General features: G+C 46.6%; 8 non-coding genes across 8 annotated transcripts; 6 read left to right on the top strand and 2 right to left on the bottom strand.

The window, feature by feature from the left end:
* The first annotated feature begins 347 nt into the window (after positions 1-347).
* Positions 348-429, top strand: trnas-aga (transfer RNA serine (anticodon AGA)). Its single transcript has one exon. It is a non-coding gene; the product is annotated as a tRNA-Ser (tRNA).
* A 213-nt stretch (positions 430-642) lies between these two features.
* On the top strand, positions 643-713 carry trnag-gcc (transfer RNA glycine (anticodon GCC)). The gene has a single exon. It is a non-coding gene; the product is annotated as a tRNA-Gly (tRNA).
* A 6,444-nt stretch (positions 714-7,157) lies between these two features.
* On the bottom strand, positions 7,158-7,239 carry trnas-gcu (transfer RNA serine (anticodon GCU)). Its single transcript has one exon. It is a non-coding gene; the product is annotated as a tRNA-Ser (tRNA).
* Positions 7,240-13,018: 5,779 nt separating this feature from the next.
* On the top strand, positions 13,019-13,090 carry trnag-ucc (transfer RNA glycine (anticodon UCC)). Its single transcript has one exon. It is a non-coding gene; the product is annotated as a tRNA-Gly (tRNA).
* Positions 13,091-18,197: 5,107 nt separating this feature from the next.
* On the top strand, positions 18,198-18,314 carry LOC138231487 (U5 spliceosomal RNA). The gene has a single exon (XR_011186738.1). It is a non-coding gene; the product is annotated as a U5 spliceosomal RNA (small nuclear RNA).
* A 3,137-nt stretch (positions 18,315-21,451) lies between these two features.
* On the top strand, positions 21,452-21,533 carry trnas-cga (transfer RNA serine (anticodon CGA)). Its single transcript has one exon. It is a non-coding gene; the product is annotated as a tRNA-Ser (tRNA).
* Positions 21,534-23,736: 2,203 nt separating this feature from the next.
* trnat-agu (transfer RNA threonine (anticodon AGU)) lies at positions 23,737-23,810 on the bottom strand. Its single transcript has one exon. It is a non-coding gene; the product is annotated as a tRNA-Thr (tRNA).
* A 374-nt stretch (positions 23,811-24,184) lies between these two features.
* On the top strand, positions 24,185-24,266 carry trnas-gcu (transfer RNA serine (anticodon GCU)). Its single transcript has one exon. It is a non-coding gene; the product is annotated as a tRNA-Ser (tRNA).
* Positions 24,267-25,541: the final 1,275 nt, after the last annotated feature.

Genomic DNA, 25,541 nt, shown 5'->3' with positions numbered 1-25,541 from the left:
CCATCGTGTTGGTAAGAGCGTAAATAAAAAGGCGATTCCTGCGTCTACCACTAATGTAAGAGCTATTTCAAGTGCGACGTGGTGCGGCTTTTCAAATGCTTGTGGGCATTTCTCTGTTGTTGATTCTTTTTTTGTGTGTAACAAAGTGGCATTTTCATGTCCGGACGGGGAGACTTTATCATTCCGACATGAAGCCACCCTTAAGTCCTCTGAGGCGTGTCTGTCTGCAAGGCTTGTATTTTGGAAATGTTTTTATGAAACGGAGAACGACTTTGAAATAGGCTTCCGCCGGCGCCTCGCGATCCAGGTAAGATTGTAGCAAGAACGCAGCGGCAGTGGGGCTCGCTGTAGTCGTGGCCGAGTGGTTAAGGCGATGGACTAGAAATCCATTGGGGTCTCCCCGCGCAGGTTCGAATCCTGCCGACTACGTTATCCGCCTCCAGTCGGTGTGTTTCGGCGCAAGCAAAGAAGCGTGCCTCTTTGCTGTTCCTGGTGGTTTTAAAACGCCCAATCGCTTGTACCCGCTGCCTTGGAAATAAGTTCTTCAGTGTCCGCGAATGGCATTTTGCAGCTGGAAGCAGATGTCGACGCGTTTTGCACAGACCACCAAAAAAGCGTCTTTTTTGAAGGCCCAGGCACTGAGCATTGGTGGTTCAGTGGTAGAATTCTCGCCTGCCACGCGGGAGGCTTGGGTTCGATTCCCGGCCAATGCAGTGGCTTTTGCAGCGAGCGGCTCCATCACTTGCATCCCCTTGCAACTCGCAACTCAAAAAACCCACTGAAGCTAAGCAGGTGTGAGCCAGGTCAGTACCCGGATGAGGGTGAGCTACAGGGAAAAACAAAGCTTCCAGTTGGAAGCGGTGTTAATGGTGCCGGCGGTGGGGCGCTCACCCTGAGGTCTGTGCGGGTCCCAATGCCCCAGTATAGTGACAGAGATGCTGTGTTGTAAAAGGGCGCTGTCTTTTGGATGAGATGTAAAACCGAGGTCACAGCGCTCTGTGGTCATTCAAAATGACCACCAAAACCTTTGACAAAAGCTCTTGGTAATTGATGGTCTTCAATAATGCTTCTCCTTTAGGTACATTTTAAATCAGCTGAAAAATGCTGTGAAATGGGGGGGCACTTCAGGCCAGTGTAGGATTTGGGTTACAAGAACCATAAAAACTGCACGAGAAAGCCCAAACACTGAATTACACGGCTTTCTATTCAAAGGAGGACAAAAGAAATTCCCTGAGTTCGATTTTTTGCAGCACAGAGAGGAGCACTGTTGTGAGGCCAGTTAGCTCAGTTGGTTCGAGCGTGGTGCTAATAATGCCAAGGTCCCGGGTTCGAGCCCCATACTGGCCAGGTCCTTTTCTCCTCTCTTACCAAAGCTGTTAGGTTCCTTTCCGTGGTGAGAGGGGTTGTCATGCAACGCTGCCACGTAGTGCCGACAGACAAGAGTGTTGCGGGAGAAGAGAAAAGTGTTTGAAGATTTAAGAGTGTCTTAGGTGGAGCCAAAATCAAGTGTCACAAATACAAGTGGGAGGATTTCCAATGTTTAATATGGTAAAAATAAGCGGAAGTTATCTGCCGGTCCGGCACAGTCTGCCATGCTTTTGTCATATACTGTAAAGTGGTGTCGAACTGGGTGTCGAACTGGAGCCTCACCATTTGCATATGTGAGGCTCCAGTTATACATCGAGTGTCACATTAAATGACAAAAATGAAGAGAGTTAAAGCAGCTGGAGAGGTTTTCTTACAACTTTTGAGCTGACACAGTTTTGGAAAATGTTTCCTTCACGCTGCACTGTACAACATAGGCAGCCAAGAGTCTCCAAAACAAAACAGAATTGACAGATAGGAGAAAATTCCCACTCATCCTGAAGTTCCCAAAATCCAGCACTGAGCGTAAACAAAGTGCCTAAGTAGCGTGGGAATGCTAACCCTAACCCTAGCTGGAGTTTGAGCAATCCAGCACTGAGCGTAAAAAGATGAGTCAAAGTAACGTCTAATCGGATTAGTTTCCTTAGAGCTGGTTCAGAGTCTGCTCAAGAGTTTACCTTTCACACATGCGCAAAGAAGAATGTTGGGGGTGCACGCTTCAAGGCGCCTTACAGCTGTAGGGAGTGATTCGAGACGATTCGTGGCGTGTGCTCGTTCCCATATACCGTACGCCCCGGGGTGCAGTGCTAGGATGATGTACAATACCGCTTGGGCACGTAACGGCGTTATACGCAAGGTTTTCGTTTGTTCGTTTTGTTTTGCTCTGCTTTGCTTTGTTTTGCTTTCCATCGCGTTGGTAAGAGCGTAAATAAAAAGGCGATTCCTGCGTCTACCACTAATGTAAGAGCTATTTCAAGTGCGACGTGGTGCGGCTTTTCAAATGCTTGTGGGCATTTCTCTGTTGTTGATTCTTTTTTTGTGTGTAACAAAGTGGCATTTTCATGTCCGGACGGGGAGACTTTATCATTCCGACATGAAGCCACCCTTAAGTCCTCTGAGGCGTGTCTGTCTGCAAGGCTTGTATTTTGGAAATGTTTTTTTGAAACGGAGAACGACTTTGAAATAGGCTTCCGCCGGCGCCTCGCGATCCAGGTAAGATTGTATAAAAAACGCAGCCGCGGCGGGGCTTGCTGTAGTCGTGGCCGAGTGGTTAAGGCGATGGACTAGAAATCAATTGGGGTCTCCCCGCGCAGGTTTGAATCCTGCCGACTACGTTGTCCACCTCCTGTCGTTGTGTTCCGGCGCAAGCAAAGAAACGTGCCTCTTTGCTGTTCCTGGTGGTTTTAAAACGCCCAATCGCTTGTACCCGCTGCCTTGGAAATAAATTCTTCAGCGTCTGCGAATGGCATTTTGCAGCTGGAAGCAGATGTCGACGCTTTTTGCACAGAGCACCAAAAAAGCGTCTTTTTTGAAGGCCCAGGCACTGAGCATTGGTGGTTCAGTGGTCGAATTCTTGCCTGCCCCGCTGGAGGCTCGGGTTCGATTCCCGGCCAATGCAGTGGCTTTTGCAGCGAGCGGCTCCATCACTTGCATCCCCTTGCAACTCGCAACTGAAAACCCACTGAAGCTAAGCAGGTGTGAGCCAGGTCAGTACCCGGATGAGGGTGAGCTACAGGGAAAAACAAAGCTTCCAGCTGGAAGCGGTGTTAATGGTGCCGGCGGGGGGGCGCTCACCCTGAGGTCTGTGCGGGTCCTAATGCCCCAGTATAGTGACGGATATGCTGTGTTGTAAAAGGGCGCTGTCTTTTGGATGAGATGTAAAACCGAGGTCACAGCGCTCTGTGGTCATTCAAAATGACCACCAAAACCTTTGACAAAAGCTCTTGGTAATTGATGGTCTTCAATAATGCTTCTCCTTTAGGTACATTTTAAATCAGCTGAAAAATGCTGTGAAATGGGGGGGCACTTCAGGCCAGTGTAGGATTTGGGTTACAAGAACCATGAAACTGCACGAGAAAGCCCGTACACTGAATTACACGGCTTTCTATTCAAAGGAGGGCAAAAGAAATTCCCTGAGTTTGATTTTTTGCAGCACAGAGAGGAGCACTGTCGTGAGGCCGGTTAGCTCAGTTGGTTAGAGCGTGGTGCTAATAACGCCTAATCGTACGGGCCAGGTCCTTTTCTCCTTTCTTACCAAAGCTGTTAGGTTCCTTTCCGTGGTGAGATGGGTTGTCATGCAACACTGCCACATAGTGCCGACAGACAAGAGTGTTGCGGGAGAAGAGAAAAGTGTTTGAAGATTTAAGAGTGTCTTAGGTGGAGCCAAAATCAAGTGTCACAAATGAAAGTGGTTGGATTTCCAATGTTTAATATGGTAAAAATAAGCGGAAGTTATCTGCCGGTCCGGCACAGTCTGCCATGCTTTTGTCATATACTGTAAAGTGGTGTCGAACTGGAGCCTCACCATTTGCATATGTGAGGCTCCAGTTATACATCGAGTGTCACATTAAATGACAAAAATGAAGAGAGTTAAAGCAGCTGGAGAGGTTTTCTTACAACTTTTGAGCTGACACAGTTTTGGAAAATGTTTCCTTCACGCTGCACTGTACAATATAGGCAGCCAAGAGTTTCCAAAACAAAACAGAATTGACAGATAGGAGAAAATTCCCACTCGTCCTGAAGTTCCCAAAATCCAGCACTGAGCGTAAACAAAGTGTCTAAGTAGCGTGGGAATGCTAACACTAACCCTAGCTGGAGTTTGAGCAAACCAGCACTGAGAGTAAAAAGATGAGTCAAAGTAACGTCTAATCGGATTAGTTTCCTTAGAGCTGGTTCAGAGTTTGCTCAAGAGTTTACCTTTCACAGATGCGCAAAGAAGAATGTTGGGGGTGCACGCTTCAAGGCACCTTACAGCTGTAGAGACTGATTCGAGACGATTCATGGCGTGTGCTCGTTCCCATATACCGTACGCCCCGGGGTGCAGTGCTAGGATGACGTACAATACCGCTTGGGCACGTAACGGCGTTATATGCAAGTGCGGGACGTGAGGGTTTTCGTTTGTTCGTTTTGTTTTGCTCTGCTTTGCTTTGTTTTGCTTTCCATCACGTTGGTAAGAGCGTAAATAAAAAGGCGATTCCTGCGTCTACCACTAAGGTAAGAGCTATTTCAAGTGCGGCGTGGTGCGGCTTTTCAAATGCTCAACAGGATGACTTCGCATGCACGCGTGCTTTCATGCAGTCGTGTGTGCAACCATGTCTGCTTACGTGCAAACGGGCGTGGTTTCATGTATGCAAAAAACTTTCCTGGGCTCTTCTGAAGCACATAAAATTATTTGGAGATATACATTTGTCTTGTTTTCCTCTTAGGCTCTAGAATTGATAACTTTTTTTTCATTTTTGGCATTTTTCATAATTTTCTAGAAAGTGGTTGCAAGCCCGATATCATGCAAAGAAACTTCAGGATTCGGGGATCAGTCAATGGATTTTCTTCAAAGTTGGATTTTTGCACTCTGTTGACCAAGAGATGTTGTTCTATAATGTTTTTTTTTCAAATTTAAAAATATCATTTTTTCATGGAGCTTTGAAGGGGATGGATTCACCCTCCTTTAGCCAGGACAGAGCTCCAGGAGCCTGCGTAGGATTCTAGCTTTCTCCCCTTGCAGGCACCTGGCACAGAAGACAATATTTTTTTCCTTAAAATCTTTTTTTTTGTGTTCCTTGTTGTTCCAAACTTAATTTTAATCACTTTTAATTAGAGATTTTATTAAAAATAGTGCAATAAATGACTAATTTCACAAAAATTAATGTAATATAAAACGGATGTTTTCAACTTTATTGTAGTGTTTTAGAAACTAATATGTCTTCAAAAATGGTTGTTTTTCACTCCTATGAATGAAAACTGTTGTTATATGATGTTTTTTTTTTCAAATTTTAAATGATCATTTTTTCATGGAGCTTTGAAGGGGATGGATTCACCCTCCTTTAGCCAGGACAGAGCTCCAGGAGCCTGGGTAGGATTCTAGCTTTCTCCCCTTGCAGGCACCTGGCACAGAAGACATCATTTTTTTCCTTAAAATCTTTTTTTTTGTGTTCCTTGTTGCTCCAAACTTAATTCTATTCACTTTTAATTAGAGATTATATTAAAAATAGTGCAATAAATGACTAATTTCACTAAAAATACTAAAAGTAATATAAAACGGATGTTTTTAACTTTATTGTAGTGTTTTAGAAACTAATATGTCTTCAAAAATGGTTATTTTTCACTCCTAGGAATGAAAGCTGTTGTTATATGATGTTTATTTTCAAATTTTGAAAAAGCAAAGGATTCTAGCTTTCTCCCCTTGCAGGCATCGGACACAGAGAACTTCATGGTTTTCCTAAAAATCATTTTTTATGTTCCCTGGTGTTCCAAACTTAGTTTTAATCAATTTTAATTTGTTATGTTACAAACAGGGTAATAAAGTCTTAATTGGACTATAACTAATGTCATATTGTCTGCTACAAAACTGATATTTTCAGCTCTATTGTAGAGATTCTAGAATCAACTAATAAAGAATTGAAATAAAAAAGGGCATAAGAAGACATTACCAACAACGACCACATGATGGAGATATTGTCTAGACATTACCAACAACGACCACAAGATGGAGATATTGTCTAGACATTACCAACAACGACCACAAGATGGAGATATTTTCCAAAGAGGCAAGAGGGGCAAAGCTGCGATAAGGTAAAATCATTTTTTGAAAGAGATTGTTGTCAGAATGCACATCCGTATCCCAAACAGAATCTCTAGTAAAATATGATCATTTGTGAAACAGGCAAATGAGTGTCAGCTACAATATGATTGCTACATATCTGCATTTGTTGGTATTTAAGGAGTAAGAGTGCAGGTTTAAACCTGCGATCCAGTGTGCTGAAGAATTTCACAACACTACCTCTAGCACATATGGAAATAAATCCTCATAATGATTATTGCCCTGGGCATGTACCAAAAAAGCAGTGAGCATATATATATATATCACTGGGTTGAAGCTAGAAACACAGAATAACTGCAAACACATCCTAAATACAGTGTTCCAGCACCTTTGACCTCATCCAGAACGTATCATTTCTTGAAAGGGATTGCTGTCCGAATGCACATCTGAATCCCAAACAGAATCTCTAGTAAAATACGATCATTTGTGAAACAGGCAAATTGTCTCAGGGGCCCATTTCTCAATGTCAGACACATGTATGCAATGCTTTCACTGTGCATTGAGCAATAGGGATCAAAAACACCGCAGGTAAGGTTAGAAGTCATGTTCTATGATCATTTCTTTCAGCATTAGGGACTAAATATACTAAACGTATGATGCTAAAATGTTATTTTTACATATATTAATATAATAAATGATTGCTTATGCTTTATAAACAAATCTAATTATAATAAAAGCTTAAGTTTTGTATTTATCTTGTACCATAGAACATGATTTTCTTTGTATTTCAAGCCCACAAAGTGTCCAAATGATGCACCTTTGACCTCATCCAGAACGTATCATTTCTTGAAAGGGATTGCTGTCCGAATGCACATCTGAATCCCAAACAGAATCTCTAGTAAAATACGATCATTTGTGAAACAGGCAAATGACTGTCTCAGGGGCCCATTTCTCATTGTCAGACACATGTATGCAATGCTTTCACTGTGCATTGAGCAATAGGGATCAAAAACAGAAGGGAAACAGACATGGAAACCAACGAGGATGGGATTTGAACCCATGCGTGCAAAGCACAATGGATTAGCAATCCATCGCCTTAACCACTCGGCCACCTCGTTAACAAAACTGGGCTGTCCCAACTGGGTTGGCGCGCTCCAGATGATCTTTTTCTTTTTTTTCCCTCGTACTCGAGGGTCATTTTCCTGTTCCACATGCGATTTCAACATTTTCCTTGGGAGATGTCAAGCCAGCAAGCCACTGCTGTGGTTCAGTGGCCAGCGTGGAGTTCAGTGGCCCTGTTGTACACAGAAAGCACATTGAGCTCCTTGGACATGAAAAGTTCCAGATAAAAGCCATTTGTCATCCTTTCTCTTGGTGTCGATGTTGCTATTGTATGTAAAGGTGGCAACTTGCTCAGCGAGCAGACGGAGCACACACCGAATGCAGATGTGTCTGAGTGGTGTGTCCAAGTGGCTGCAAAAGGACAGCACTCCCGGGGCGCTGTGGCTTAGTTGGTTAAAGCGCCTGTCTAGTAAACAGGAGGCCCTGGGTCTGAATCCCAGTGGATAACCGCCTACGGCTAGACTTAATTAAATGCAAGTATTCATTTCCTGTCTTTAACACGACTTGTTTTTCTTAAAATGGATGCAACTTGCAAAACATGAAATACAAACCTTGCTAATCAGCGCTAGCGGCTGGCAAAAAAAAAGAAGTCAGCAATGTTTTTTTTCTTTAACCTTAACCCTGCTAATGGAGAAGAGTTAAACGACCGAGTCTATGCAGCTTAAACGGTGCGCACGTCGGGTTCTTAGCTGAAAGGGTGGTAAATCACGCTCACCCCAGTCCTTAATCTTTTAAAGAGGATACAAAATTGAACCTAGTCGCCACATCACATACATCCTGTTCAATGATAAAAAGGTAACATCATTCCTCGCTCCAGAGTAAATCTCACGTTGAGGGCATATTTTTTTTCACTTTACCGTGAATCGGGCTCGGCTGCACAGAGGAGAGAGCAGAGCAATGAGGTCACGGGGACAGGGGAGTCACACGCTGGCTGTTTGAACACGCGGAAGATCACTGAGGGATCCACAGTATATGGACCCTCCGTGCGCAATCAGTCCGCACTCCGGACTCTGAATCCTGCCATCCAAGTTAAGATCTCGGCAGAACCTGAAGCGCAGTTCCTTCTTAAAACGTAATCTGGTGAGCATTTCTAGAATCGTACTTGTATAGATGCAGCCTTTAATGTGTTGCTAGGTTAAAATTGATGACTTCTTGTATTTCAGTAGGCAACTGCCCTCTTGATTTTGGATTTAATTTCTTTATTACAGTGGCGCTTTTATGAAGCCAAGGGACCAGGGAGCTGCCCCAGTACTGGGATGGCCAGTTCGAAATCATAGAAACTATTGTCAATTCCAGTCCCATGTCAGTGCGAGCAGGGATTTTGACATCTTGTTTTGCTATGTTCTGCACCAACAGGCAGGTGGCTCGGCCATTCCGTTCCAGTTTGGGGGTACAACAGACTGCTAGGTTCAGTCTGATAAACTGAGCTGATGGTTGGAAGAAAACCATCTCAGCGTCCATTCTCTGTCCCTTCTTTAGGACAAGGCGTACCGGAAACCCTGCTGTTGACGCAGGAACGATCAGGTCCGATTCGTTTACTACCTGGCAGGCCTGAGGAATCGTCTGACCTGACCGAATGTTCTCGGGGTCACCGCTTAGAGAGTGGGCATCTGGGTCCACCCGTTTCCACAGCACACTGTTTACTGTGTCCAGCTGGGCGCCCAGTCGAACCAATAGGTCTGCACCAATGCAGACAGAATGGGTCAGCTGAGGTGCTACCTGGAAGTAGTGAGCAAACTTCCTTTTTCCGATGGAGATGGAAGCTACACAGCTTCCTTTGCTCCAAATGGACCTATGAGGTGGGGGTGCCCACCACAGAACCTGTGACTGCGTCACCAGGGTCACCTGACAGCTTCGCGACAGGTCCTCGAACAGACCTTCACTGATTATGGACTTCTCAGAGCTGAGGCTAAGAATTACATCATCAACCTGCACTTCTGCCACCTGGACCCCCTCCCACCACCATGGGGTGGTAGTCCTGGACCCCCTGAGGTACCAGGGTGCACAGAAAGGACTCCCATTCATTACCGGACAGGGAGATCCACTCTTCTTCAGGGATGAAAAGGGGGTGTGCTTTACCTGGCGGGTCAAGCAGCTGCTCGGAGCACTGCTCCTGTAGTTGGGAGACCGTGGGAGTGCTGGCCTGGGCAGGACTTCCCTGTAGTTTTGGAAAGCAAGAAGAGACATTTATTCTCGTCCAGAGGAACCAGGAGGAACCTCCAACTCAGCTATAGTGTTCAGTGGGCACTGTGTGATCACAGCATAACCACTGAATCCCCCTTTTTGCTGTGCAACAGGCTTAGGGTTTTTGACCTGAGCCCACAATTTTCCACGCTGGCAGTCCACCAGAGGCTCCAGCCTGTCAAGCAGGTCTTGGCCAATGAGTAGTGGCTCTCTTTTTAACCTAGAGATGTAAACAGGATGCACCATGTTCATTGGCCCGAACCTAAGTGCCACCCACACTCGATGTGTGATCCTGGCATGATCCTGGGTATAGCTGGAAATATCTATCTTACACGGTTCTACCTTAAGTCTGATGCCTTTTCCTTTCGCTACTCGTTTGAGCTCGCTGAGTAGATCGGCTGACATCAAACTAATTTCAGCCCCAGTGTCAATCAGTGCTTCTCTATCTAAGACGTTTTCAAGAAAAACCTTGATATAAATACGCCTTGCTTTGCCTTTCTGGCTGAGATTCCCTAAGAATTGTTGGAAGCCTGCCTTTTCTTTGACTTCAGGGGCGGGGTCAGCGCCCAACTCAGAGTCACAGCCTTCTTCCAGGCAGGAACCCTCCCACCCAATCAGATAGACTGAGGGAGGGGCTTGGGACGGATCCCCGCCTCCTCCAGTGAGAAGGGGCGTGGTCCCCCTAAGCTCATTCACACTTCTGGCATTCGGTGCGGAAGGTTTACCCTGTCCTGATCTCTCAGGCAGGGCTTGTTCAAGCCTGGCCAGGCGGGCTGCAGTCGACTCCCTTCGTCCAGTCTTATGATAGACTCTGCCTGAGCCCTTGCCTTCCCCGTAGCGCTCACGGCGGCTCTGACGCTTAGTGCGGTCCTGCCTGCCTATTTTGTGCCGGGGCTTAGCGAGCTCAGGAACCTCAGCTGCCTCGAGCTGAGGCGAGTCGTCAACCCTGCTGGCTTTAGTGGCGAACACGGCCGTTTTAGCAGGTTTTCGCTCTGAGGAAGCAGAGACTTCAGCTCCCCAGGCTTTTTGAGCCAACCTTCTAATGTCAGCCATTTTCATCGCTGTGTGTGCATCACAATCATTTTCCTGACTGAGGGATGCAGATTAGCAATGAATAAACCTTTGAAATTCACGTTCTCTTCGCAACCCTCTTCATTCCGCCCTGCAAAATAAGTGCGCCTAAGCCTCTGATAATAGTCGCGAGGGGCTTCAGCTTTTTCGTGCTTAATATGGTGCACAGCAGCCACGGCAGCTATGGGATCGATAAAAGCCGAAAATTCTCCGATCATTGCCTGACACAGCTCCTCAAAGCTATTACAGACTTCCGGTCCTTGTCTAGACATCCACTCGTGGATCGCTCGGCTGGTAGTTTTCCTTACTTACATAGCCTTTTCCTGTTCGGACGCTTCGGGCATAAACTGCAAAGTATATCTCAGCTCATCGATGTAGGTCTCCACATTATTCCCTGACACTGACGGGTCAAACCTTTCTACATCTTTGGCTAACTGCCTCAGGGAGTGGAGGTTAATTTTTACGGTTTCTCCGCGGGCAGGGAGACGGCCGTGATCAGGAGCAGGGGGTCTATGCCTGAACTGACTCGCCCTTGCGTTTCGCGCAGGACTCGGCGATCTCCCCCATGCCGATCCGACCACAGACCCTGGCCGGGAGAAACCTCCTCCCGGCGCGCTGGGTGAGCGCTCCGGGCTGCTAGGTGGGCTGGCATGCAAGTGGGATCTAGTCTATTTTGCTTCCAGTACGGCAGCATCTGACTCCTTTTGCCTTTCCTGGCTGAGCTCATTTAAACTCTCAATTTCTTTTTCTTTTTCTTTCGAGCTCCCTTCCAGGTCTCTCCTAGCTACCTCAGCCGCAGTTTCTCTAGCAGACAAGTCATCTAATTTACCTAAAACTTCCCTGAGTCAGTCTTCACTTTCCTCATTTTTCACTCTCTTTTCTCTGATTATATCCAACAACTCGACTCGCTCCACCTTATATCTTTCTAGCGTTCCCTGAAGCTTTTGAAACTTTGTCAGCTCGGACAAAGACAGTTCCAGCTGTTTAGCTAGATTTAAGGTGAAACTCGATAGGACCAGAACTGCGTTCACAGACACTCCTGTGTTAAGCTGGTTCGCTACCTTAGCTACTAAATCTACTTGCAGCTTCTCAATATCATCAAAGTTCAACTTTTCGATACCACTCCAGTAACCAGGATTGTCGTCGCTAGAAATAGTACTTATAAGCGACTCCACTTCAGACATTTTAGCAGCCATTGTCATTACGTCAGAGAAACTTTAAGAGTATTACTTTTTTTTTTCTTTTTCCAAAATACAGTATGGAATCTAGACACCCGAGCAGATGGATTTCCAATCAGCACACGTTACACTAAACGCTAGAAAACAGGGGGATTTCTTTACGCAGTTATCAGCACACCCGGTATTCGCGTATAGAAGCCGCGGTGCTGTGCTGAACTTCAGTTATTCTGTGCGACTGATTCTCATTTCATTCTAAACTCACCCACCCAGGGACGCCATTAAATGTAATGGTTTGATGGGTTTACTGAGACAATTATTAATTGTAGCAGTAATCACAAGGTTGTTCGTTGGGGCTTTTAGAAAATCAATCGTCAGAACAACTAACAACGCACACACAGGGGTTCAATACACTAGATACATTTATTAATATAAATTGTGCACCAAACATATACTAGTCTGCCTGGATACGAGTGGCAGACCTTACTGTGAGGGTTATCAATATACAAGGTATATAATCCCGAAGAGATGCAAACACAAAGAGATACACAACAGAGAATATATGTCAATATATATCGTTCGGTTACCAAATCGCTAATCAGTGTTATTACCCACTGTTACTCTAAACTCGGAAGTAAATACATTACTCATGAATTAAATTGATAACAACTTGTGTTGAGGTACAATTAAATTCTCGAGATGCAATGTAGAACATGGGGTTTACTTATCCGCTGTGTATGGATTTGGAATTTCCCGGCACGAACACCAAACCAGCTGACAGGCTCTGTTGCAGCCTCTGTTCCAGCGGTTGTCCAATGGGCGTTGTCCCGGCGTCCTCTGGCTACCGGCCAACCAGTCAAGGTGCAGCTCGGAGTAGGACGGGCGGAGGAATCTGACTGCGGCGCGCAGGGCAGTCGTTGCTCCGAGGGGATCTACCAGCAGTCCGGCTGGCTGGTAGAAAGTCTCTATGCACAGAGTGTGACCGCGAGTCCTCACAAGTCACTCTTGTGCCTGGGAAGAAGCTGGTTCGTTCCCGGTCCAGCACTGCTTCTGAATAAGCTATTCAGGTTGTCGACGAGGGTCCAACTGTAGGGTCCAACTGTCCAACACAAACACAATCTGTGGCGTTTAGCGTGACAGTCTTGCAGGCATCGTGCTGTCTCACTGCAATACTATACCGCTGGAGGAAACAGTCCATCTGGCCATGAAACTCATTTGAACGTCTAGCTACAGCAACTAACAATATCATGATTTATTCAGGATGTGTGGAATCACCACGTCCCGGAGACAGCTTCCGAAATCGTGAGCATTCTCTGGTGGTGTCCTGCAGGGCACCTGTTGGCGTGCGTTGGTGATATAGTGGTGAGCATAGCTGCCTTCCAAGCAGTTAACCCGGGTTCGATTCCCGGCCAACGCAGTGGCGATTGGTTTCAAATGCTGTCATGAGCCTTGGATTGTGACTAGCAAAGCGCAGCCTTTTGAAAAACGGAATGCAAAACAGAATTGAAGGAGAATCTTACAGGGGATTCTGAGCGGTGTCTGCATACACGCAGTCCGATACGGGTGCTGAAAGCTTGAGCTACTCTCAATGTCATGCTGCCTTTCCCCGGAGTAAATCTGTTACATTGAAAGAATGCTTCTGGCAGGTTCAAAAAGCGACCCTTGTTAATTGGAGAAATCAATGATTTCGAATGAATTCTGTATGCGTTAAAAGACAGCTATACACAGAAAACATGCAGGACACTGCTCATGATGTTTCCCGAGCCGAAACACAGTGCGTTTTTCCAAGCCATCTGACAAAGCCCACCCACTGAAAACTGCAGCAGATCGTGTAAAGACGTTCAACTTTGTAACTACTGCACGCACAGGAAGCAGAATAAATTCCTCTTTTCCGGTTTTATTTATGCGAACCATAAATAAACCAAATAAACCAAGTTGCAAGAGGCCCGCACCCACAGCACAAATTGCGCAGCCTAGGCCACCTCCTCGCCCTGCACGCCACCGCCTCCTGCTGGGCCCACTCTTTCACACACTCACACGCCACACTAACACTCAAAAGTGTGGGCAAAACAAGAAAACGAGCGCACCGTTTCCTACACATCTGCAGTCACCGTTGCGCATTCGCAGCATGTCCCGGGATGCAATTCGGCCTCATTTGCATAACTCCAGACCGGCAGATCGCCACGCAAGCTCGCGACGTGCGCCTGCCACACACCGAACAAACCTTTTCAGCAATTTCCAAAAAACGGGCCTGCTCGCCTGCCCACAAGGCTCCATCTCTTACCTGCTCTCCAGAGCCTGCTGCCTTCTGTGCTTTTCTCTCGGCACCGCTGCAGCGCACACAACTCCTGCAGCGGGAGGGGGGGAGAAAGTTCCCGCGCTCCGCCGCAGGGAAGGCTCGCTCCGTGCGCACACGTCCTTTCGATGCCAGTCCAACAAGTGCTCCGCATTAGCTGCGTCGGGGCTCCGGGGTGTCGCACCTCACCTCACCTCACCTCGCACTGCCCCCTCCTTGAATGTCTGCCGCTGGGCATGCCCCACTCTCCTCCGCCTTATCTTATCGCGTGTGAGCACCGACAATGGCCACAATGCCGGGGAATGGCACCTGTAAATTAATTCTCTTCTCTTGCAGCCTGAGATCATGTCCTTCTTTTGGCTCCCTCCAGTTCTGATAAAAAATCTCACTCTTAGATTTGTTAATTTTTGCGGATGAAGCCAAAGAGAAACGATCACAGCACTGCAGAGCTCTGCTAATTGAGGCATTGTCAGAGAGGAGCAGGGTCATCCATGTATAGAGATGTCTTTACCTCTCCTCCCCCACTTCCAGGCACTGGTATCCCATTAATGGCCTGATCCTGGCGCAAGGCACAGGCTAAGGGCTCCATAGCCAAAACGAATAACAAGGGGGATAATGGGCAGGCCTGCCTCACCTCTGAACAGACTTCAAAGGGGTGTGATCTATTGCCATTAACCATTACTCTGCTGTTGCTACCTGTGTACAGCAGGTTAATCCACTTTCTCATGATGGGGCAAAAATTCATGTGCTCAAGTACCAATGTTAAGTACTGCCGGTTTAGGCGGTCAAAGGCCTTTTCTAGGTCTACACCTAAAATGCACAGAGGGAGGGAGCGATCCTCTGAGTACAGACAGACATCCCTCAACAAGGCCAGGTTGTCGCTCATCAGGCGTCCTGCTATCCCACAAGTCTGTTCTTTCCCTACCAGTGAGGCCACTACATTTTGTAGGCGCAGGAAAAGGGCTTTGGACAGGATCTTAGTGTCCACGCCTAACAGGCTGAGGGGTCTCCAGTTCTTTATGTCATTCTTTGCTCCTTTCTTAAACAAGAGAGAGATAGTGCCTTCTCTTAAGGAGTCAGGCAGCAATTCTGTCTTATAGCTTCGCTCGAATAGGAGCAGTAGCGGATCCTGAAGCAGATCCCAAAAGGTGCAATAAAATTCTTTAGGGAGCCCGTCAGCACCCGGAGTTTTCCTCTTCTGTAAGCTCTCCATAGCCTGTCTCAGCTCTTCTATTGTCAAATCCCTCTCAAGTACTTCCCTATCTTCTTCACTCAAAACGTTTTCTAGCTTTGAGGTAAAAAAATGAATTTCTTCATCCTTTACCTCTGTAGAGCTGTACAGTCTTGAGTAGAAGGCCTCGGTGCAGGAGAGGATTGCACTCGGCTCTGTTCTCTCTCGTCCCTCCTCATCAACTACACTTTCCATGACAGACTTGGAGCCTTCCACTTTCTTGAAAAAGAGGCGAGAACACTTCTCATTTTCTTCCAAGAACTGCACTCGACTACTTTCTTCGGCTATGCTCCGGATGTCCTTTTTTAATAGGGTGATATCCTCGAGCACATCGAAGCCACTGTGCATCATCGTGTAGAGACGCTGCAGCTGCCTCTGTTTCCTGGCTAGCACTCCTCTCCGTCTGGCAGCAGCCTTCCTTCCCTCAGCCATGAAAAAGGCCTTTGTCCTCACCTTCACCTCCTCCCACCACTCTCCTACTGACCCGTACAGACACTGCAAGGACAGCCACTGTGATAGTTTCTCCTTGTAGCGGGATACTACCCCCTCGTTCTCTAGCAGCTTAGTGTTGAGTTTCCAGAGGCCTGGGCCAAAGACAGTCCCGCCCTTGAGTTCCACTCTACACCCTAAAGCCTGATGATCTGAGAAGAAGACAGGCTGAAGAGTGACCCCAACAACTTTCACTCTCTCTGAGACAAAGCAATAGTCAATTCTGGAGCTGCTATTCCTCCCTGACCATTTATATCCTGCTGTTGTGGGATATATACATCTATATGTGTCTGAGAGTTTAAAGTCTTGAACTAAGTTTTGCAGGGCCAGTGAGCTGGAATCCAATTTTATCGGAGAGCTAGACTGCCTGTCTGTGTGCTCTAAGATACAATTAAAATCCCCTCCCACTATCACGTCTGTGCTACTTAACAATAGGGGAGAGAGTGCCTTGAGTAGCTCCACCCTTCCTCCCACGTCAGTAGGACAATACACATTGATTAGCCGCAGGTTAACGGTCCCCCATTCCACATCCACACACAGCAACCTGCCATCTATGACCCTCTGAATACTTTTCAATTTGAAAGCCCATCCTTTGAAAAGAATGGCCACGCCAGAGGCTCTGTTGTTATTGTCCCCTGACCAAACAGAAGGCCCTTTATCCCACCTATCTTCAAAGCTTTTATACCTCTCTTGATAGGCTAAAGCACACTCCTGCAACATCAACACATCTCCCTCTCTCTGCTGGAGGTAATCAAAGACACACTGGCATTTAACTCTGTCATTGATACCTCTGGTGTTAAGAGAAATTATGTTTAGAGCCATATTACATAAGAAAGTGGAACCAGTCTTTACAAAACACATTTCTCTTCGGTCTCACCTGTTACCTTCTCTTTTTCTTTTTCTTCTTACCAATTTCCTGCCAGCCATCCTCTGAATGAGCCTTCATCAGGGTGGCAGCAGTAAAAGCGTTCACGGAGTCCATTTCAAGGAAGGGGGTAGAAGGAGGGGTGGAGGGGTTCCAGCTGTCCCTATCGCCATGCTCTCCTTCCTCCTCGCTCGGGGAGAAAACAGAGTCATTTTTCCTTTTCCTCAAGTCCAGCTCCTGGTAGCACTGAGGGGAAAGGGGTGCAGCCGATGCACCAGTCTCCTCTTCCCCCTCACCCACCAGCTGTTGCAGATCCTCCGTGACGGACTGGATGGAGGAGAGGAGGGCATCTGTAGCACTTGCAGAGTCTGAGAAAAGCAGCTCCGCTGAATCCTGGGTATCGTCGCTGGACCCGCTCCACCGGTGGGGGCCCCACAATGGCCCTCGTTCTGAGGAGCAGGAGTGGGGGAGGGGTCCTCGCTGTTCTCTGGGGTTTTCAAACCCTCGTGCTTGTCTGGTGCAGTCTGCGGTTGTGGGAGCGTAGTGGATTTCTCTTCCACCGGCCCCGGAGCCACAGCAGGACTGATCCTGGCTGGAGGCTGAGACTCTTTGTTCAACAAGGGTTCTTTGTTTGACTTGTTGTTTGCTTTGGCTTTTCGGGCCGGTTTGGCTGAAACAAGCACTGCCTCATCCTTTCTCATTTTGAGTTTATTGGCGTAGGCGTGAGGGCAGTTCTTAAAAACGTGTCCTTCCGAGCCACATAAATTGCACTTTGGCAGCATTGAACAGTCCAAGGCTAAATGTCCCTGTTTGCCACAGGTCTTGCAGCATTTCACAGTGCAGGACGATGCCAGGTGTCCCACAGCACCACAGCGCCGACGCACCTTTGGTTGTCCCACATAAAAAACATAGCCATTGCAGGCGCCCAGCCGGATTGTAGAGGGCAGGTGCCTTAAGCCTCCATTTACATTGTCCGGTAGCAAGCGAACCTCGAATGTCCTTGCTCCTGTTTTTATACCGTCAACATCTCTAACCTCAGTTCCATGGTGGACTGTGCAGTACTGCTTAAGCCAGGTGTGAATGTCCTCCGTCTTTGCCATTTCCGAGAACATAACAACATGCACCGTTTTCCTCTCTCTCTGTGTCAGAGGCTGCAAGTTGATCTTCTCAAGGGCAGGAACTTTCCCTCTTTTTGCCTCAAACACATCCACACATTGTTCAAACAGAGAATAGGTAGCAAAAACAACCTCAAATGCTTTCTGACCTGGGAGAGCGAAGATGAAATCCAAGTGCCGAGGTTCAAAGCCAAGTTCCTTCTGTAACACTTTTCTGCCTAACTGCATACGATCCATGAAGAGGTCATCCAAAAGCTCAAAACGTACAGCATTCTTGCGGGATCCAAAGGTTGCCATCTCAAACTGCAAAACAAACACTGCTTCCAGAAAACAAGAAAACAATCCAACTACACCAACTACAGGCTGATCAAGGTATCTCCCCTGCCAGGTAAGCCGAGAGCCGCAGGCGATGAGCCCGGAGCTGAACGGGCCCCACTGGCTCGTTTGTAAGGCCAGGTGCATTGCCAACCACGACCGGCAGGGCAGAGGGCTTGAAGGCGGCCTGGGCTCCTGCAGCTGTCCAGCCACGCACTCTGGTTTCTCTTCATCTCGTACAAATCTTTTGCCTTTTACTAAAGATTTCCATGGAGAGGAGCATGAATGAGTTCCATACAATTTTTGTGCTTCCCTGCCTTCGGGTGGGGCGCAGCTGGGCTGGTCAAAGAGAGAAAACAAAACCGCTCACAATCGCTCTTACAATGCAGTAAGTAGCACAGGCTACTTAGGGAGTAGGCTGATGTGTTTAAAAACAACCAGCGCCAGGCAGGAGTCGAACCTCCAAACTCCTAATCCATAGTCAGACACATTATCCATTGCACCACTGACCCTGGTGTGACATTGCAGGACTGTAACCCAGTGAGCTTAGCACTGCAACTAGTAAAATATTACCCCCGGTCCATTCTTTTCCAAAAGTGAGAAACACCTGTTTTCTACATTTTGTCTGTTTTAAAATCATATCTCTTTAAACCAAACCAAGAGTTTGTCTTTTGCACTGATATTCTGATTCATTTCGATTTCAAAGAAAAAAAAAACATTACCTTCCAAAGCATCATAAAATTGTCCCTTCCTCCAGACTCTACTTCTCTCTTGTAGTAGTACAGCAGACCTTTCCAGGTGAGCAGATCACAGAGTCCGAAATGAGCTTCCTCCATCAAGCAAAGTACCTGAACATGACTCTGTCATCATAAAAGCGCCCCTGTAATAAAGAAATTAAATCCGAAATCAAGAGGGCAGTTGCCTACTGAAGTTCAAGAAGTCATAAATTTTAACCTAGCAACACATTAAAGGCTGCATCTATACAAGTACGATTCTAGAAATGCTCACCAGATTACGTTTTAAGAAAGAACTGCGCCTCAGGTTCCGCCGAGATCTTAACTCGGATGGCAGGATTCAGAGTCTGGAGTGTGGAATGATGGCGCACGGAGGGTCCACATACTGTGGATCCCTCAGTGATCTTCCGCGTGTTCAAACCGCCAGCGTGTGACTCCCCTGTCCCCGTGACCTCATTGCTCTGCTCTCGCCTCTGTGCAGCTGTGCCCAACTCATGGTAAAGTGGAAAAAAATATGCCCTCAACGTGAGATTTACACTGGAGTGAGGATAGTTGTTACCTTCTTATCGTTGAAACGGATGTATGTGATATGGCGACTAGGTTCTTCTCCATTAGCAGGCTTAAGGTTAAAGAAAAAAACATTGCTGACTTCTTTTTTTTTTGCCAGCCGCGAGTGCTGATTAGCGAGGTTTGTATTTCATATTTTGCAAGTTGCATCCATTTTAAGAAAAACAAGTCGTTCAAGACAGGAAATGAATACTTGCATTTAATTAAGTCTAGACGTATGCGGTTGTCCATAATGACCAGTTCTGTTCGAGAACACAGAACAAAAAAAGGCACCACTGGGATTCAGACCCAGGATCTCTTGTTTACTAAACAGGCGCTTTAACCAACTAAGCCACGGCGCCCTGGGAGTGCTGTCTTTTTGCAGCCACTTGGACACACCACTCAGACACATCTGCATTCGGTGTGTGCTCCGCCTGCTCGCTGAGCAAGTTGCCACCTTTACATACAATAGCAACATCGACACCAAGAGAAAGGATGACAAATGGCTTTTATCTGGAACTTTTCATGTCCAAGGAGCTCAATGTGCTTTCTGTGTACAACAGGGCCACTGAACTCCACACTGGCCACTGAACCACAGTAGTGGCTTGCTGGCTTGACATCTCCCAAGGAAAATGTTGAAATCGCATGTGGAACAGGAAAATGACCCTCGAGTATGAGGGAAAAAAAAGAAAAAGATCAACTGGAGTGCCCCAACCCATGTCAGGACAGCCCAGTTTTGTTGACGAGGTGGCCGAGTGGTTAAGGCGATGGACTGCTAATCTATTGTGCTCTGCACACATGGGGTCGAGTCCCATCCTTGTCGCTCTCCTTGTCTGACACTTGTGCCCGTTCGGTGTTGGCCCTCCTGTTCTTTGCTCCGGTACTAGAGCCGTACATTTTCTAGCGGTGGCTGAACATGGTATAGTAGCCTAACGTCGGTATCGAGCAGTGACAGTAACAGTATTTACATGCCCGTGCTGCCAAGTGGCTCTGGGTTGATACCGCGTTTTCACTTACTTGCAACGCAAACGGAGAAAGCGATTTTTGACAGTCTCTCGAGAGACTGCACTAGGTGTTTAGGGATAGACTTTGTCAGTTCCCCCTGGGATGATGGCCTCTCAAATAGTTTGTGATTCCTCTAGACGTTTATACAGTAGAAGCCTGCTTCGTGGCTTAAATCCAAGCTAATGTAACGAGTTAGAGGTCTGATGCAGAACTGCGAATTCAATGAACGGGAACAGTACAGTACATTGCACTGTATGTGTGAGGAAAGCTGCCCCCTTCTGTCCTTGTCGACCGAACAGAGGACTGTAAAGGATACCGCCAAGAAACTTTAGGATGCTGGTTGGAATACAGCTCCAAAGAAGCCCCTTTGGGTGTTATGTCATCAAAAAGTAAGAACAGCGACTCTCCCTTTGATCAAATGCGCAACAGAGCTGTTTTCCGTGGAGCAGGTTTCAGACCCGTAGACCTGTTTTATTTGTAGGGCAGGGCGCATTCCCAAATGCGAATCTCCTGTTTTAGAAATGCTTTGGGCGGCGTGAAGTGAAAATAAGAAATGGACTCCAGATGCACATGGAAGCAATCAAGTGTTTCATCCGAGCTGTTTCAAAGACTGCTCAAGAGCTTTCCTTTCACAGAGGCACAACGATTAATGATGGGGGTGCACCCTTCAATGCGCCTTACGACTCTAGGGAGTGATTGAGACGATTCGTAGCGTGTGCTAATTTCCCTCTATTTCCCGTGTTGCAGTGGTAGGATGACGTAAATTCCTGCTTCGACACGTAATGGCATTATAATCAAGTGCAAGAGCTGAGGGCTTTAGTTTTGTTTCGTTTTCCATGGCGTTTGTAAGCACGCAAATCAAAGGCAATTCCTGTGTCTAACAGGAATGTAAATGCTTTTGAAAGTGCAGTGTGGTGCAGCTTGTAAAATCCTTATCCACATTTGTGGTTTGTTGCTGTTTTTTTTGTCTGCCAAAACTGCATTTTGACATCCGGACGGGGAGACTTTATCATTTGAACGTGAAGCCAGCCTTAAACCCTCTGAGGCGTGTCTGTCTGCCGGCACGTATTTTGTCAAAGGTATTTATTTTTTTTTAACGGAGAGCGACTTTGAAAAGGTTTCCGCAGCCACGTCGCACTCCGTGTTAGATTAAAGGAGGAATGCGGCGATGGCGAACTCGCTGTAGTCGTGGCCGAGTGGTTAAGGCGATGGACTCGAAATCCGTTGGGGACTCCCCGCGCAGGTTTGAATCCTGCCGACTATGGCGTCTGCCGCACGTCTCCTTATGCCTGCGCGGCAAAGGCGAAGTGCCGCTTCTCCTTTCCTGGTACTATAAAAACGCTAAATCGCTTGGCCCCGCTGCCATGGAAATGAGTTCTTCAGATAACCACACATCTTGCGTTCGCACCTCTGGTGTTGTACTTATGCCTTTGAAAACCTAATGAATAAAACTGAAAGAACCGACACAATATATAGGTGCTCGTAAAGCACGCATTAAAGAACTGTTAACAGCAAGGGTTTCAGTGGGTTAACTGAGGAGAAGGCGTGATCGCTAATTGTTGACATTGTATTTGGTGTTAGAAACATTCTTACTGTGCATGACGTGGAACAAATGTAGCCACAGAAATTGCATCACGCTTTCATGTATGCTATTGCAGACACCAACGTTGCCTAGATAGAAAACCGAAATAGCCGTGGGTTTGCTTGCTGGTCTGAAGGATCTCTCTTCAAATCTCTATCATTTGTCAATGGAAGTAAAAGGCGCTGCAATCTCATACGTTCAGAATTAAACCCGCAGCTGTTGTTCGACTTTATTTCTTGACTAATTACAACTTAGTGTCGCAAGAGCAGTTACATAAACTTGTCTGGTATATTTGAACACAAATGCCGTTCTTCAATTAAAACTAACAGTACATTGTCAGGGACATTCAGTTCTATACAAACAAGAGACAGACAAGAGAATATTTCTACCTTTCATGTGGACTACGTGTTGACTTAATGATCGGAATAATTGAAAAGTTCGGGTTCATAGCCGATGCAGTGCGTGCTAATTAGAACAACAGCAACGCTGAGCTCTCAGCACCGTACTGAGCCCAGGTGATTTCCTAAAGCTGTCAGGTGCAGTTCATTTACATGAAGGAAATCTCTTACTGAGTACGATTACAATGCAGTAAGTAGCACAGACTACTTAGGGGAGTAGCCCGATGCGTTTAAAAACGACCCGAGCCAGGCAGGAGTCAAACTTACAATCTCCTGATTCGTAGTCAAACGCGTTATCTATTGCGCCACTGGCCATCGTGTGACATTGCAGGACTGCAACCCGGTGAGCTCAGCACTGCAACTAGTAAACTATTACCCCCGGTCCATTCTTTACCAAAAGTGAGAAACACCTGTTTTCTACATTTTGTCTGTTTTAAAACCATATTTCTTTAAACCAAACCAAGAGTTTGTCTTTTGCACTGATATTCTGATTCATTTCGATTTCAAAGAAAAAAAAACCTACCTTCCAAAGCATCATAAAATTGTCCCTTCTTCCAGACTCTACTTCTCTCTTTTAGTAGTACAGCAGACCTTTCCAGGTGAGCAGATCACAGAGTCCGAAATGAGCTTCCTCCATCAAGCAAAGTACCTGAACATGACTCTGTCTTCATAAAAGCGCCCCTGTAATAAAGAAATTGAATCTGAAATCAAGAGGGCAGTTACCTACTGAAATACAAGAAGTCATCAATTTTAACCTAGCAACACATTAAAGGCTGCATCTATACAAGTACGATTCTAGAAATGCTCACCAGATTACGTTTTAAGAAGGAACTGCGCCTCAGGTTCCGCCGAGATCTTAACTCGGATGGCAGGATTCAGAGTCCGGAGTGCGGACTGATGGCGCACGGAGGGTCCATATACTGTGGATCCCTCAGTGATCTTCCGCGTATTCAAACCGCCAGCATGTGACTCCCCTGTCCCAGTGACCTCATTGCTCTGCTCTCTCCTCTGTGCAGCCGAGCCCGATTCACGGTAAAGTGAAAAAAAAGATGCCTTCAACGTGAGATTTACTCTGGAGCAAGGATAGATGTTACCTTTTTATCATTGAACAGGATGTATGTGATGTGGCGACTAGGTTCAATTTTGTATCCTCTTTAAAAGATTAAGAACTGGGGTGAGCGTGATTTACCACCCTTTCAGCTAAGAACCCGACGTGCGCACCGTTTAAGCTGCATAGACTCGGTTGTTTAACTCTTCTCCATTAGCAGGGTTAAGGTTAAAGAAAAAAAACATTGCTGACTTCTTTTTTTTTTTGCCAGCCGCTAGCACTGATTAGCAAGGTTTGTATTTCATGTTTTGCAAGTTGCATCCATTTTAAGAAAAACAAGTCGCGTTAAAGACAGGCAATGAATACTTGCATTTAATTAGGTCTAGCTGTAGGCGGTTGTCCATAATGACCAGTTCTGTTCGAGAACACAGAACAAAAAAGGCACCGCTGGGATTCGGACCCAGGATCTCCTGTTTACTAGACAGGCGCTTTAACCAACTAAGCCACTGCGCCCTGGGAGTGCTGTCGTTTTGCAGCCACTTGGACACACCACTCAGACACATCTGCATTCGGTGTGTGCTCCGCCTGTTCGCTGAGCAAGTTGCCACCTTTACATACAATAGCAACATCGACACCAAGAGAAAGGATGACAAATGGCTTTTATCTGGAACTTTTCATGTCCAAGGAGCTCAATGTGCATTCTGTGTACAACAGGGCCACTGAACTCCACAATGGCCACTGAACCAGTGGCTTGCTGGCTTGACATCTCCCAAGGAAAATGTTGAAATCGCATGTGGAACAGGAAAATGACCCTCGAGTACGAGGGAAAAAAAAGAAAAAGATCATCTGGAGCGCTGCAACCCATGTCTGGACAGCCCAGTTTCCTAGACGAGGTGGCCGAGTGGTTAAGGCGATGGACTGCTAATCCATTGTACTCTGCACGCATGGGTTCGAGTCCCATTCTCGTCACTCTCCATGTGTGCCCGTGTGCCTTTGGCCCTCCTGTTGTTTGCTCCAGTACTAGAGCCGTACATTTCCTAGTGGTGGCTGAACATGGTATAGTAGGCTAACGTCAGTATCGAGCAGTGACAGTAACAGTATTTACGTGCCGCTGCTGCCAAGTGGCTCTGGTTTGAGACCGCGTTTTCACTTACTTGCAACGCAAACGGAGAAAGCGATTTTTGACAGTCTCTCGAGAGATTGCGCTAGGTGTTTAGGGATAGACTTTGTCAGTTCCCCTGGGATGATGGCCTCTCAAATAGTTTGTGATTTCTCTAGACGTTTATAGACTAGAAGCCTGCTTCATGGCTTAAATCCAAGCTAAGGAAACGAGTTAGAGGTCTGATGCAGAACTGCGAATTCAATGAACGGGAACACTACAGTACATTGCACTGTGTGTGTGAGGAAAGCTGCCCCCTTCTGTCCCTTGTCGACCGAACAGAGGACTGTAAAGGATACCGCCAAGAAACTTTAGGATGCTGGTTGGAATCCAGCTCCAAAGAAGCCCCTTTGGGTGTTATGTCATCAAAAAGTAAGAACAGCGAATCTCCCTTTGATCAAAAGCGCAACAGAACTGTTTTCCGTGGAGCAGGTTTCAGACCCGTAGACCTGTTTTATTCGTAGGGCAGGGCGCATTCCCAAACACGAATCTCCTGTTTTAGAAATGCTTTGGGCGGCGTGAAGTGAAAATAAGAAATGGGCTCCAGATGCACATGGAAGCAATCAAGTGTTTCATCCGAGCTGTTTCAAAGACTGCTCAAGAGCTTTCCTTTCACAGAGGCGCAACGATTAATGATGGGTGTGCACCCTTCAATGCGCCTTACGACTCTAGGGAGTGATTGAGACATACGTAGCGTGTGCTCATTTCCCTCTATTCCCCGTATTGCAGTGGTAGGATGACATAAATTCCTGCTTCGACACGTAACGGCATTATAATCAAGTGCAGGAGCTGAGGGCTTTAGTTTTGTTTCGTTTTCCATGGCGTTCGTAAGCGCGCAAATCAAAGGCAATTCCTGCGTCTAACAGGAATGTAAATGCTTTGGAAAGTGCAGTGTGGTGCAGCTTGTAAAATCCTTGTCCACATTTGTGGTTTGTTGATGTTTTTTCTGTCTGCCAAAGTTCCATTTTGACATCCGGACGGGGAGACTTTATCATTTGAACGTGAAGCCAGCCTTAAACCCTCTGAGGCATGTCTGTCTGCCGGCACGTATTTTGTCAAAGGTATTTATTTTTTTTTAACGGAGA

This window comes from Lepisosteus oculatus, unplaced genomic scaffold (assembly GCF_040954835.1).
Source record: "Lepisosteus oculatus isolate fLepOcu1 unplaced genomic scaffold, fLepOcu1.hap2 HAP2_SCAFFOLD_60, whole genome shotgun sequence".
Taxonomy (NCBI): Eukaryota; Metazoa; Chordata; class Actinopteri; order Semionotiformes; family Lepisosteidae; genus Lepisosteus; species Lepisosteus oculatus.
Note: the sequence above shows the minus strand (reverse complement) of the source record. Positions and strands in the feature narration are given on the sequence as shown.